The 15,713-nt window shown below is 41.5% G+C and overlaps 1 pseudogene; it reads left to right on the forward strand.

Annotated features, from left to right (window-relative positions):
- Positions 1-617: 617 nt before the first annotated feature.
- On the forward strand, positions 618-13,219 carry LOC131323844 (eukaryotic initiation factor 4A-3-like; annotated as a pseudogene).
- Positions 13,220-15,713: the final 2,494 nt, after the last annotated feature.

A 15,713-nucleotide genomic window follows, 5' to 3' on the forward strand; every position in this document is an offset into this window, starting at 1 on the left:
TTTTAACATGGGAAAATAGTAAATTGGTTATTAAGCATGCTCACAGTGATGAATAGACAAGAAATAAAGCATAAAACAGGGATCTTGACCCCACGCTGGATCTGCGCGCGCAACCATGGAGTGGCGCGCGCGTACTAACAACCAGTGTGCGTTGGTCCCCTGCTCACATGATTTTTGAAACCTTGCTAGCCTTAGGGCCAGGACTGGTTTGATTACCCGCCTTGACCCTGCCAGCTCCCCTTAGAGATTAGAACAAAATGTAATATAAAGGTGTTGTACCTTTGGTTTTTGGGTTTGAGAGATGTTTGAACTTTGAACTTGTGGGTTGTTTGATGGAAGGTGTGTATGTAGAATGAGTATGGATGTTGTGTTGCTTGCTTTCAAGAGAAGGACAAACAATGGCTTGAAAGGATGAAAACCAACTTGATCACCTTGAAACTTAATGAACCAACTTGGTAATCTTCTAACCCTTTGGAAGAACAATGGTGGGGGTGTATATATAGTGGGAAAGGGTGAGAGAGGAGTTTATACCAATTAAGGAACTGGCCTTGCTTCCCTCCAAAGGCTTCCCTCTCATTGGATGAGAGAGGGAAAAGGTGGTGGGATGGGTGTAAGAGATGTCCCCTGGCAAAGACTACTTTTCCGACGGATTGGAAGGTTCCCATGTGCTGTAGACCTCTAATCATGGCTTCTGCATGCTGAAAAAAGAAGGTTTGACCAGCGTACGCGGGTCCAAGCCTGGTCAACGGTCAAAGCTAACCGATGACTGACACGTGGCAAGTGGACCAACGCACGTTGGTGTGGGACTAGCGTATGCATGTAGGGGTTTGGCTGAGACTTCTTGGGTTAGGTTTGTTTTAAAGAGGTTTAACCACTCAAAGCTCAATTACACTAACATTCCCGGGGTATTCTTGATCCATTTCATCATCAGAGAATCAAATACCATAAGTAAACTAATCTTGAAAGTCCAAAATAGGGTGTCTACATTTTCCCTTCATTTCCTTGGAAGTTGTGGAAAGATGTGAAAAGGGAAGGAAAATTTTAAAAGGAAAGTTGAGTTAGAATTTGAAAATTTTCTTCTCCTTTTTTAAGAACCAAACAAGGGGAGGGAAATTTTAAATTTTCTTCTCCTTTTATGTCTTTAAATTTTCTCCCATTTTCCCTTTATTATTTTTCTTTTCCGTTTCTTTTACTAAACTTCCAAACAAAGCTTTCAATTTTCAAAACAGAGTGCGGATAAAAGGAAAAAAAATTCAAAACAGAGAAAACGTTCTCATAACAAGAGAAAACAAATGTTCTTTTTTTTTTTCCCTTCAAATTCTTCTCTGTTCTTTTACGAAGAGCAACGGCTACGGAGAACAGAGGCAAACACACATGCCGAGAGAGAGAAAGAGAGAGCTTTTTTAGGGTTGCAAGTTTGCTATCGCAACGCACAAAGATTAATCAATTCCAATGGCAATGATGGCAGGGGAGTCGGTGGTTCTGGCGAACAGGGGGCGGGGACAACTATGGCTACGAGAAGCCCTCCGCCATCCAGTAGCGGGTCGTCGCCCCCATCATCATGGGCTGCGACGTCATCGCCCAGGCCCAGTCCGACACCAGCAAGACCTCCATGATCGGCCTCACCATCTGCCAAATCGTCGACACCCAGTCCAGAGAGAGTACGCTATACACTTCTTGCAAATACCCAAATTTCCTTTGAGCAATGTCGTTTTAGGGTTTCAGCAATTTTGAACAACATATTTGGAGAGTAAGCTTCTCACAAACCCTAATTCCTTGCCCTAATTTTTTTACTGGGTCATGTATTTAGGTACGCGAGTAAGTATATTTAGGGTTTTGATTTGTTTTTATATTTGATTCTGGAAATCCTATATTTTAGGGCGTGGTATATACAGAACCCTAGTTTTGATTTATGTCTTGTTTACTCCGGCTAGACCGTCAACACCCAGTCTAGAGAGTGCGATATGCATCTTGCGAAACTCTAATTTCCTCAATACTATGTCGTTTTAGGGTTTGAGCATTTTATGTTGTTTCTGGAGGAATAGGGTTTGTCTTGTCTTGTTGCTATAATGCATTTGGTTGCAATTTTCAATCATATAATAATTTTCTCCATGATTGCCATCGCTGGTTGCCCCTCTTCTCTTCTTTTGGAGTCGTGTTTTAAATAATTACTACAAAGTTACATAAGCATGCGTGTTTGGGGTTTTTGCGTTTTATGTTGTTTTTGGACACATAGGTTTTGTCTTGTTTTTGCATTTGATTTATCCTGTACTCTAGGGCTTGGAGTATGTTGTTTGTTAGAGAACCGTAGTTCTGATTAATGTCTTTTTCTTTCGGTTCTTCCCATATTATATGCTTACATGCTTAGAGAGTACGCTAGGCTTCTTACAAAATCCTAATTTCCTTAACTACGTCTTTTTAGGGTTTATGCGTTTTTTCTTGGTTTCTTTATATTGTAGCATTTGCTTAGTGTTTGGTAGCATTTTTAATCACACTGACACATCTTTCTATTCTTGGGTCACTATTAGGGGAACACCCATGGTATTGCCCCAAATACTCTCATCCCATTAGATGATAAGAAGAACTTATCTTATATGGGCTCGTGTATGGGGGTTGGGTACATTGTGCATGTATATGTCCAAGTGTCTGAGTCATCTAATTCCCATCTTAAAAACACGGGGACATGAAAGATAGACGTACTAAGTTGTTAGCAAATTTGTGTTTTGGTCCTATGTGTTCCTAGGATAAATTTGTTTTTAAGAAGTGCTATATGTTATGCTATACACAATGTGCAAGATTTATACAAAGTTTTTTGGTGAACTCGAATTACAAATCCCATACCCTTAACTGGGTGCTCGATTAGGGTACTTTTGACCTTGTGACAGAAAACATTGCTTTGAAAAGCCAGTCTTGAACACAAAGTTAACATGCCAAAGTTCTGAGCAGGCCCCTTGTGAAACTTCTAGTTTTCCTTTTTCAATTTACACAATGAGTTGCATAAAGGTATCCTGAGACTCACCATCAAAATCAAAATATAAAGAATGGGTATCCTGAGATTATTCAAACACCCATTCCTGTCTCTTCGAGGAACTGGGCTGAATAATTGGAGGATGGTGATTGATTAGGCAAACTTTTTGTGGAAAAGATGAGGGTATTGATTTACAGATGAAAAAAGAGATGTGGAAAAGAAAAAGCAGTGTGGGATTGACTAGAATAGCCCGATTATAATATTCAAACAATTTCCTCTTTCTACTATAGTCGAAGGTTCAGTTAACTCCTTCATTAGCTTTTTAATATCTAGCAGCTTAATAAATTTCGTTTCAATCTCACAGGGTCCAAGCATTGATATTGTCACCAGCACGGGAACTGGATACTCAAACAGAAAAGACAATATTATCCCTTGGGAATTTCATTAATATACAGGCCCATGCATGCGTTGGAGGCAAAAGTGTAGGCTAGGATATCAGAAGACTAAAAAGTAGAGTTTATGTGGTGTCAGGAACTCTTGGAGATTTTGTGGCATGATCAAGCGGAGAACATTGCGGACTAGAGCTATCAAAATGTTTATTCTTATGAGTATAACTTCATGTTTTTGTGTTTTTTCCCATTTAGTTATTTCTGTTATTTTTCTCTGTGTCGAGTTTTTTTTTTGTAGAGATTATTGTTAAATGTTGAGGATATTCATTTGGGGAATTCATTTCTATATAATTGATATTGGAACAGGATGAGTCTGATGAGATGCCAAGCCAGGTTCTAAGGATCAAATTTTTTATGTCTATGGATACCTTCCTCTCTATGTGTGTGTGTAGATAGATATTGTGTAGACACCCTATTCTGAACTGTCCAGATTAGTTACGGTTTTTGATTCCCCAATGATGATTAAGGTCGAGAACATCCCGAGGTTGTTGGAGTGTTTGAGCCTTGAACAGTCCGAACTTCATTCAAACCTTTTTAAAGCCTCTTTCAAAACCCTTCAAGCCAGAACCAAATGGCCTCAACAAAACCCTACTTGCTTACGCCAGTACTGTGCTAGCGTGCGCTGGTAAACTGCCACGTGTCAGTCATCGACCGTTGACTCAGTTACCAATGGCACATGCTGGTAAAAAGATGGTGTACGCCAGTCAAGCCAGTCAAATCGTCACTATTCAACCACGTGCTCGAGATTTTTGCGGCCACCCAATACATTACACAGTATCCTGATGATTGCAAAAAGGCCGGGCTGTCCCCTTCTCTCCTACATCTCCTTTCAACCCAAGTCCCATGCATTTAATGCATGGAGACTTCCTCCCTTAACCCAACCAGTCTTAACTCAACTGGTTACTGCCCTCTCTCAGTCCACTCTTTGCCTATAAATACCCCCATTGCATTTATATGCAAGTAGGTTCATAAGGTTAATACTCATAAAAGCTCCTAAGCTTTCTATTTCTTTCTTTCCTCCTTGTTTTGCTTGCTCTTGTCTCTCACCAATTGAAAGAGTAAGCAAACACACCTCCATACACTCACCACACCCCCATACTCATCATCCATCCCTCAAACCTCAAGTTCAATCTCCAACATTCCATCAACCACAGAACCAAAGGTATATCACCTTTTGCTTACCTTCTGTTTTGATCCTTGAGGGGGGCTGGCAGGGTCAAGGCGGTAATCAATACCAATCCTGGCCCTAAAATTGGCAAAGATTCAAGGGTCATGTGAAGTGATAAATGGCACACGCCGGTATACCTGAGCCGTACGCCAGTCATGATAGTATGTGCATTACTGGCGTAGGGGTCAATGATCACTCATTTTTCTGCTTTCTTTTACTTTTATCACCTTACAGCATGCTAATAACCGGTTTACTACTTTCTGTACTTTAGAACTGTGTAGTGATTATCTGTTTCTTCTGCTTTAAAGGCCACTGGGATCCTTCTGGTCATGCTCTAGAACCCAGATGATGTAAAGCCAAGCACTGGATCAACTTGTGACCAGCGTACGGCAGTTATTATAAGGTCCAGTGGCTGGCCCTTGCATGGCGGTTAATCCTGGCCTCTGTTTACTTCCCCACACTGTTTATGGGGTGTTCTGCTGATTTTCTGGCTCTAAAGCCATATCTGCTGTCTGTAACTATATTTATTCTGTTATATTATCTGCGTGGTTTGTCTTGGGTGTGCATTGGTCCTTTCCAGAGCCCAGAGGCTTGAGAATAGAAGCTGTGGGTTTAGTTTCACCGGTGCACGCCAGTCATGGTGTGGTGTACACAGGTCATCCCGTATGCAATGGCCTGGTCAGTGCATACAGGTTTATTCCTGCGTGCATCATTCTGGATTGGTGTGTCCCCAGTTTGTCTAAAACGGTCATAGGTGCTTGTTCTCAATCTATATTCATTGTTTCAATCAAACATTCATCACATTTTATCATATAATGCAACTTGTTACAGTTTTAATTCCCTTTAAACTGTTCCCCCTGCCCTAATTGGCTAGAAAGTGATTAATGAGAGAAAAATGCAAATGTTTTACGAAATGCCTGAGTAGAGACCGATCTCCGGATTGGGCTAGAGGGGTGCCATAAAACCCTTCCTCTCTCGTAACCTGGCTCCCAAACGTCAGATATCGAAGGTGACGACGGTCTAGTCTATAAGCCTTTTTCAAATCAAACAACGTAGCAAGTGCTTCAAGTTCGGTTCCTTGGGTGCATACCGCAAAACCCGAGTGGCGACTCTGAATTTTAGCGTTTCGCCGAGCTTTCCAAAAAAGGGCGCACCCGATTTTATACAAAAATAAGGTTTTCAGGGGCGTGTGCCCACAGTGGCAACTCCACTGGGGATCATTGCATTGATCAAAATTTGGCGATTAATACATAAATGAACAATCTTTCAAAAGTCTGTTAAAATAGTACGCTCAGCGCTGCTGAAGAACGTAATGGTAACGTAACAGGATCTCCGCAGCCGACCAATCCGAACTGGGGCTTTTATTATTTTTCACCTGTGTCGTCTTCTCCAAATATTGATTAATAAAAGTGAGCCAAACTTTAAAAGGCATTTTCAAAACATTGCGTTTCTCTCTCATTCAATCATTCTTCGGCATTCTTCCATATGCATCGATGTTGGTCAGCCCAGTTGAGGTGTTTTGGGTAACCGGCACAATTTATTCGAGCCCGAGGTCCCCGAACACCTAACAACCTTGGACGATGATGAGTCGTACTACCGTTCGACCATTGCTTTGCTACACGCGTTGCAATGGGAGGTATATCGCGGCTCTCGTCAGAGGAACCCCCTTAAACCAAAACCGAACTCTACATGTGTACAAAACACTAGAACCTTTCAACCTAGGATAGGAACCTGCAGGGTAGGATTATTTGCATCTAACCCCAATATACTGTCTATGTGTTACTACTTTCCCTATTGCAGGCCCATACATTCATTCGTACCATTTTGCGTAGGAGCATGCTAGGGCGGCTTTTAGGTTGTCTCTTGTCGAGTCTATCTTATGCCTATTAGACGTTGCCTTGGCCCAATGACGAGTCATGCATCTCGAGGTTGCATGTTATCAATTTTCAAGTCCTTGGATCAATGAGACTTTGGGAAATCAACCCTTTCTAAGTCCTTGTCTAAAGTCCAATCGAAATTTCAAACAGAAAACTGGGGACAACGGAGACAATGTCATGATACTTACACCATCCAGGTTAAAAGTGCTAATCACTTACATCGCTCAGGCTCCGGCACAGTGCTGCTTACGCCGCATCGGTTAAAAGTATCACGTCATCTACACCAAGTTGTTCCGATTCCAAAAAGTTGAAACTTCGAGAACGAAATAGTCGAAGGCTTAGACTGTATTGACATCTCTTAGTGTTAGTCGATTCAAATAAGGATACATGGTCGAAAAGAATATCTGAGGATTCTTGGCAATGTCTGAATGTCATGAGATAGACCCTCTTTATCTATAGTCTAGGAGGACACCGATGACGTTGACATATGCATTTTCCATTCTTTCAATTCTTTTGAATAAATTGCTGCAGGCTGTCACTGAGCTCTTATACTTTGTTGTCTAGCCATGCCACTGTCAGAGCAACATTCCGAATCAAGAGCCAAACCTACTTGGGATCGTCTGTTGGGTCCATTTGAAGATTTAATTTGGGGTTCGCTTCTCAGTCAGTCACAACGAAAGTTCTGGCCTGTACCTTGTCAAGGGAGGATTCACCACCGACTACTCCGCACGAATCTCCTCCATCCACTCCATCTCTGCCTGCATCTCCAAAGCTCGTCAAGACAGAAGTTCTAATCATGGCTGAGGTTCCGCCTCTGAATCTTGCTGTCGTCCTGGCAGATCTCTAACACAATTTGGCTATCATGCAACAAAAGGCCGATCAGTCCGATGTTTCCATGGCCACTCTGCTTGCCTTAATTGAAGAGTGACTTCCACCTGCAGCAGGACGGGGAAGAGGTGAAAGGCGCGAGCGGGAAATCGTGGCCGAAGAAGTTCCTCTAGTCGAAAACCCTCCCCCAAGTCCAGAAATGGCTGATTTGATCGCCAAAATGGCGAAACTGGAGGAGGCAGTCTCTAAGTCCGAAAAGAAAGGAGCAAGAGGGCTAGATATGGAAGATTGCCCGAAAGGTTCAAGATGCCCGACTTTGCGAAGTTTGATGGGACCGGAGATCCAAAAACTCACCTTCTGGCTTATCACGATGCAATGCAGTTACATGGGGTTGAGGAGGACGCGATGGCCCAATTGTTTCCACAAACCCTTGCCGGTCCTGCTTTCCAATGGTTCTTGTCACTCGACATTTCCAAAAGAAGAACATGGGAAGATATTGGCATAGCCTTCAATGCTCAATACAGTTACAATGCTCAGCTCAAGATGACCACTCGGGAATTGGAATCAACTAAGATGAATGCAAAGGAGTCTTTTGTGGATTTTATCAAAAGGTGGAGAGCCAAGGCAGCTTTTATGACCGATCGCCCGAGCGAAAAGGACCAAATCCGCATCATCTCCCCCAACTTGCAACCGGACCTTGCTAAAAACCTTGTATTGGTTCAGGGGGCTAACTTTGAGACTTTCTTTGACTCTGGCCTAGCCATCGAAGAAACTCTCCAAACAGGTGTTCTGCCAAGAAGTGAGTCCTCTTCCTCTACCTCAGCCTTAAAGTCAAAACCTCGAGCGTACACCGGAAATAGTACTGCTCTGTTTGGTGTTAACAATTACGCCAATGCAACTTCTGCCAACAACAACGCCTCTACCCAAAGCTCCAATCACATCACCGATGTCAACCAAGTTCAAACCCCTAAGAAACTCCGAAACCGCAACCAACCCCGAAACTTTGCCAATTTCGAGGGTCCACTTTCCTCAGTATTGGAGAAGTTGGTCAAGACCGATCATCTCAGGCCTCTAGCTCCAACTCCACTTCTTTAAAATCCACCTCCCAGCCATAACCCTAATGCTTTCTGTGCTTACCATCAGATGCTAGGTCATCACACCGACTCTTGCTATCATCTCCGACACGTGATAAAGGATTTGGTGGACAATGGCACACTTTCTACCCCACCTTCTAAACCTAATATCATCACCAATTCCATGCCCAAACACAACACTAACCCTCAAGTGAACCAGATAACTTTCAGCTCCATTATATTCAACCCCACCGACCATATCACCTCAGAAAACAATCCTAAACCAGTCGTACCTTTTCCCTTTAAGTCGAGCATAAATATGATGGCAGCCGGATGGGCCATGGAAGACAAAGCCAAAGAGTGGGAAGAGCTTTGTACCGATTGGATTGAGCAATACAACATGGGATTCCCTGCACACCCTCATGTCAATCAAGTGTGGTTAAACCAATGGGAAGGTGAATGGAATACAGCACAGGCTGGCCCCTTGGATGGTTTATCCTTATTGTTGTTTTTCTACCAACCTGAACTAGACCAACCCGGGGCAGAAGCCGAAGAATACGAATGGGATCCACAGCCTGATGCATGGCAAATGGACCAGGGTCTTAAGGCTGATTTGGATCAGAGTGATATCAGCGAAGAGTACTGGAGCTACTATCAAGTAGGAGAGGTTATTCCCGATGTCCATCGTCCGCTTGGTGCCATGCTACCTTTGGTAAACTTAATTGCAAGCATAGTCGATCGTTGTATGCATGAGTTCGACCCTACCCTCAACATCGTCTCTGTGGAGCAACCTCGCCCTATCGTTTCTGCTCCCGGGGATGATTGCTCGATCATGGTTTTGGATGCACCTCTCGATGATCTTTGGGATGTAAACGAGACAGTCAAAACTCCACCGCCCACCAATATTTGGGATGTGGACAATATTGTCGATTTGAACATGGGAACCGAGGTATGGACTATCAACACTGCCCTTGTCGATGGGGGATTTTGGGATGTCCCATTTGTGACCAATCCAGGAACACCTTTCGAAGAAGCTGCTACACAAGACCCTGCTTTTTGGGAGGGATTAGTGATGGAGGATTTGGATTAAGCTTTGGGGCCAGATTTGCCAGCAACAGTTGCATCAATTGACAAAGGAAAACGTAAATTGGAGGACGTGCCGGTTGATCTATGGGATTTTGTTGATTCGTCTTCCTAGTGGGATGTGGCCAACGTTACAAGGAGCGGACGAGTTTTCCAGCCATCTAACCTGTAAGTCGGAAGTTCGTCTAATCCACTTGCTCAGAAGACCACTACTCCCGCTGCTCAGAGGAATGATCCAATTGTTCCTAGTGGGATCCCAAAGGAAGATGCTATCCTTAAGCAGCTCGAACGGATTCCTACAGCCGTATCCATTTGGGGTTTGATATCATCGTCAAAGGAGCATCGCAAAAAGCTATCCTCGGCCTTGGCCCGGCTCACGGTACCAACTGACATTACCCCCGAAGCCATGATCACTTTTGTACTACCGCTTCTCTCCAACCACTCTGTCACGTTCACCGAAAAGGACCTACCTGTTGAAGGAATCGCTCATAATCGCCCGTTGCACACCACTGTCAAGTGTAGGGGATATTGGGTGCCGACTGTACTTATTGATAACGGTTCTGCCATCAATGTTTTCCCAATGAGGGTTGCCTACCGCCTGGGACTTACAAAGAATGACTTGACACCTTCTAATCTGGCAGTCAAAGCATATGACAGTACTCGTCGTGTGGTGGAGGGGACTCTGATGCTCAAGCTCGACGCTGAGGGCTTTGAGATGGACGTAGAATTCCACGTGGTCGATATCCTGGCTATCTTTAATCTGCTGCTGGGTAGACCGTGGCTGCATAGGGCCGACATCATGGCAGTGCCTTCGACTCTGCACCAAAAAGTTATGCTGAGGCTCCCTACTGGAACTTTGACAATTTGCGGGGACTCTGGGATCCGCCCGCTCACGGATGATGGAACACCTATTTTGGGGATCATGCATGGGGAGGAAGACTCAGACTTTGGAGGCTTCTCTTTTGACACGTCGGGCTCAGTCCTTGCCATTGTCATGGATGATGATTTTACTTTAAGCTCAACTGTTCTCGAAATGATGAGAAAAATGTCATTCATGCCTAGCTTAGGATTCGGGATCAACCAGTAAGGGATCGCTGAGTTCCCTGTCTTTTCTTTCACCGAAGGCCGTTTTGGTCTAGGTTACACTCCATCAGCCAAAGGTGCCAAAAAGAGGAAAGATACGGGAAAACCTCGAACCCTTTATGGTAATCCTGATAGCTACTTTGTCCGTGAAGGAGGAGGCTCCGCTTATTGGGGATAGATAGAGCCGTTTTGGGATCCGGAAACTTGCACTTGGCTACCAGGTTTTGAGATCTTTGCTACAGATACCTGGTCTGACGACGAAGAAGAGATAGCCAAAGAGGAGTTTGCTAAGGAGGAGTTCAAGAAATAGTTGGCTCAGATCAAGGAAAAGGTTGACTGGCTGAAGGCTTTCGATTAGGGGCGTGTGCTCACATATTGGCATTGTATTCGAGATTTATGGGTGATTTAGTTTAGTAATGAAAATCTTTGTCATGGTTCATGTGTTCTTGATGCTAGTTTATGACAATTTTGTTTGTATTTACTTGTCTAAGCATGCACTTAGCTTGTGCTGGGACATAATTTCAGTTTGCATTACTGGTAGTTTGCTACTCAGACATGGTGATGTGTGCAGATCTTGCATGGAGTGGCATGGTTGAATATTTGTAATGTATAATATTTGAACTTTATTGCAGGTGGTATATCTGTTACCCTTCCTAATGAAATTTTGGAGATGACGAGCAAATTTATGGCTTATCCTGTTAGGATTCTTGCTAAACGTGATGAGTTGGCTCGTAGTTCGCTGCACAGACATGGTGATGTGTGCAGATCCTGCATGGAGTGGTTGAATATTTGTAGTGTATAATATTTAAACTTTACTGCAGGTGGTTTATCTGCTACCTTCCTAATGAAATTTTGGAGATGAAGAGCAAATTTATGACTTATTCTGTTAGGATTATTGTTAAACGTGACGAGTTGGCTCTTGAGGTAACTTATCTTCCGCTCTTTATCTTCCTTTTGAGTTTTGAGAATCTAAAATTCAATTTTTTTTCTTGTTAATTGCTTTTTAACTATTTTCCAAATATTGCAGGGTATCAAGTAGTTCTTCGTTGCAGTAGAAAGGGAGGAGTGGAAATTTGATACTTTGTGTGATCTTTATAATACCCTTACCATTACCCATGTTGTTATTTTCTGCAACACAAAGCGGATGGTATTGGTTTCAATGGTCTTGTTCATGATATTGAGTGTTGATGTACATAATGTCTCACTGTGATGCAAATAATGGGATATTAATAGTAGATAGAACATAATTGGGATCTAAAAGTATATGCATTTTGAAGTCGAATTCTGGTATTTCCTGGTATGCAGCAAGAACAACTGTTGGCGTTGGCTTAACAATATATTTCTTTTTCGTGTAGTTTAAGAAAATTATGTTGAAGCCTCTCCATATCCACCTACGTACCTATACGCACCCTAGATATACCAAAATCGTAATCGGCTATAACAGTATTAGGAAAAAATTGGTCACATAATCCATGTACCATGTACCCCGTACAATTCGTCATGCCCAGGCTATACCAGAATCAAATATGTTTTCAAAGGCATCATTTTTGATGTACCCATGCTTCATATATCTCTAGATGTAGTTTTATAGTTGAAATTGTTCATGCCCAATTAAGATTGCCAAATCTGGTGTTTTATATTGTTGGCCGTACACTTATGATTTATTGCTAACTTGCGACCAATTTTAATCAATTCAGTGTAGTTGATTGCATTTGTTTTAGATAATCAGCCGGATATCTATTAAGTTTGTGTCCTCTGGATGATCTAGGCCTGTTTCATAGTAAGAATCCAAATTTTGAAATTGAAGTAATTGGACCTGTCTTGAAGTTGGCCAAAATGTGTTCCCGTCAATTCCTACATTCGAAAATGGGGCTTATTAACTTTGAAAACTAGAATAACGCTTTGTGTTTTTACAATCAACCTTTGTTAATTGGGAGGTAAAGGGTACAATCCTTGTCTTGGTCAACTCCCTTGTAGTTTCAACTTACATGTCCATCATTTTATTTTTTCATTCCATCCAGTTGATCGGGGGACAAATTGTCTGTTGAAACTTTCTGGGTATTTGGTTGGTGCTTATTTATTTTATTTTATTGATCCTTTTGGTTGGTGCTTATTTGCTAATGAACTTGTAAGATTACTTTTGGGATGTAGAATATTATCTACGCCAATATATTATAAAGGAAAGGATTTGGGGGCCATCTTTTGATTGTCAAGGACAATGGGTTGGGAGGGAAATATTTTCTTTATATTTATAGTGCTTGAGTTCTATCATTTGGATTTAGTTGCCATGTTTTATGTACATGTTGATTGGCTAACTCAGAAGATGCGTAGCAACAACTTTACTGGTCTCCTCTATGCATGGAGATATCCTCCAAAAGGAGAAAGATGCAACAATGAAAGAGTTCTGGGATGGTTGGGCTCGAGGGTTGGATGTTCAACAGGCAAGTACTCTTTATTGTAATATTCTGTGAAGTTTCCTTCCTACTGCAATTTGCAAAGGGAGCAATTAATAGTTATGTCAACAATTGTGAAATGGTGATGCTATTTATGTACTCAGCTAATCTATATTTATTTAGCATAATTACTATCCCAACCCAATCTGATTCAATTGGCAATTTCGGATGTTGAAAACACAAATTGGTAGATTTGATGTTACCTTAGTTTAATACGGATTATAGTGTACATACTAGATCCGAACTATACTTGTTGCCATGAATTGATGTTGCCTTTATCTACTATGGATCAATGCTTACGTACTAGATCCAATAAGTATTTGTTGCCTCGAATCAATGTCACCCTCATTGAAAGAGTTGGACCAATTTTATAGATCTAGAAATTTGAGTGTTGCTTCAGTTTGAAATAAGAGAACCATGTTTGCTGATGAAATAGAAATAAAGAACTGGTTACTACTTCCTAGTAGTGTATGATTGCTGATCAAGAGAAAAACACATGGCGGTGAGTAGGCTTTTGAACTACTAGTCATCTAAAGGAAAAATAGTGAAACACATGCCGTTTATTAGGTGTTTAGACCACTAGTCATGTGGAAAGAAAATAGTGATTCCTAGTAGGTGTAAAGACTACTGATCACTAAGTGATAAGAACTTTGAAAGTGTGCATTTCAGATTATGCAATTGGAAAAACAGTGGTTCCTAGTAGGTTAATTAGACTACTAGCCAAAATAAGTAGCTCCTAGTAGAAGGCTATTGGTCATTGAAAAAGTGATTCCTAGTAGAGGGCTACTGGCCACGGAGGAGGGAATTTGTCGAAATCTTGTTAGACCAAATATCTTTGATGGGTCTAAAACACATGTTGCTCCGATTCAAAAGAAAGGCCCAATTCATCTATAAGTCCAATATTGAGAAATTTTTGTTGGCTCGATTGGTTTTGAACATGTGGGTGTGATGTTACGTTGGTTTAATACGGATCAGAGTTTATGTACTAGATCCAAAAGGTACTTCTTTCCTTGAATCGATGTTTACTCAGGCAAATATGGATCAACACCTATGTACTAGATCCAATAAGTATTTACTGCCTCGAATCAATGTCGCCCTCATTACAAGGGTTGGATCAATTTTATAGATCCGGAAGTTTGTGTGTTGCCTCGGTTGGAAATAAAAGGACCATGTTTGCTTGATGAGATGGAAATAATGAACTGGTTTCTACTTCCTAGTAGTGTATGAGTGCTGACTACGAGAAAAACACATGGCAGTTAGTAGGCTTTTGGACTACTAGTCATCTGAAGGAAAAATAGTGAAACACATGATGGTTAGTAGGTGTTTAGACTACTAGTCATGTGAAAAAAATAGTGATTCCTAATAGGTGTAAAGACTATTGATCCCTAAGTGATACAAACTCTAAAAGATGCATTTCAGTTACGAAATTGGGAAACAGTGGTTCCTAGTAGGTTAATGAGACTACGGGCCCGCAATAAGTAGCTCCTAGTAGAAGGCTACTGGTCACTTAAAAAGTGATTTCTAGTAGAGGGCTACTGGCTATAAAGGATGGAATTTGTCAAAATCTTGTTAGACCAAGTATGTTTGATGGCTGTAAAATAAATGTTGCTCTGATTCAACGAAAAGCCCAATCCATCTTATAAGTCCAGTATTGGGAAATATTTGTAGCCTAGATGTGGATTTGATGTTGCCTTGAGTCGATGTTTCCTCGATGAAATATGGATCAACACTTACATAATATATCCAATAAGTATTTGTTGCCTCTAATTAATGTCACCCTCATTGAAAGAATTGGATCAATTTTAAAGATCTAGAAATTTGTATGTTGCTTTTGTTGGTATTAAAAAGACCATGTTTGGTTGATGATATGGAAATGAAAAGTTGTTTCTAATTCCTAGTAGTGTATGACTATTCATCACACAAGAAAAACACATAATAGTTGGTAGGTGTTTAGACTACTGGTCATGTTAAGGAGAAATCAATACACTAGTAATTAAAGAACCAAGGATGGCAAGCCAAACCATGTGTTGAATTTACGTTATTACCCTCTGATGTTTTCGTTGTTGTTTGGTCCTTGCATGTGCGGAGCTGGGGTTAGTTTTGATATTTTGCCTTTTTGCTTGGGAATGATCGACCAAGCAAAGCAAAATAGGGGGTTCTAGGAAAAACGACAGAAAATCCTGTGAAAGCACTTCTCTATCTATCGCTAGGAAGAGCTTCAAACTGTCCGGGTGAAATTGCTGGCGTATTTTCTGTTGCTTTGTCCGCAAGGCGGAAGTACAGTTCAACTGTTGTAGCGGTTGTTGCTGTCCTTGAGAAAAGATGCTCTATTATTGCTCCATTTATGTGTTCAGAAGGCTGTGCGAAATAGGTTTGTAATTTCTAGGGTTTCAATCGTCAGTATCATGTGTGTTTCTTGTTCTTCGATTTCTTCCAACAGCTGATTGATTAATCTTTGTTCCCTACTGAATGTCTAAGCTTTTATCCAATTTCTACCTCATTCAGGTTCGATTAGTTCTTTTCAATCTATTTGTGATGATTATTTTGAGGTATTTTTTGGGATTTTTGTAATTCAGTGCGTTGTTTGTGTGGCTTTTTTGTGGATGGCTTAAACCCTTGGTATTGATTTAGTAAATTTCTATTTTTATTATTCTTTAATGGCAGTGGTAGTTCAAGTCCCTTTTGTGCGTTGGATCTGTGTGAAACGTTGATGCCATCTGGCTTCGAATGG

Source organism: Rhododendron vialii, chromosome 4a, assembly GCF_030253575.1.
Source record: "Rhododendron vialii isolate Sample 1 chromosome 4a, ASM3025357v1".
In the NCBI taxonomy this organism is placed as follows: Eukaryota; Viridiplantae; Streptophyta; class Magnoliopsida; order Ericales; family Ericaceae; genus Rhododendron; species Rhododendron vialii.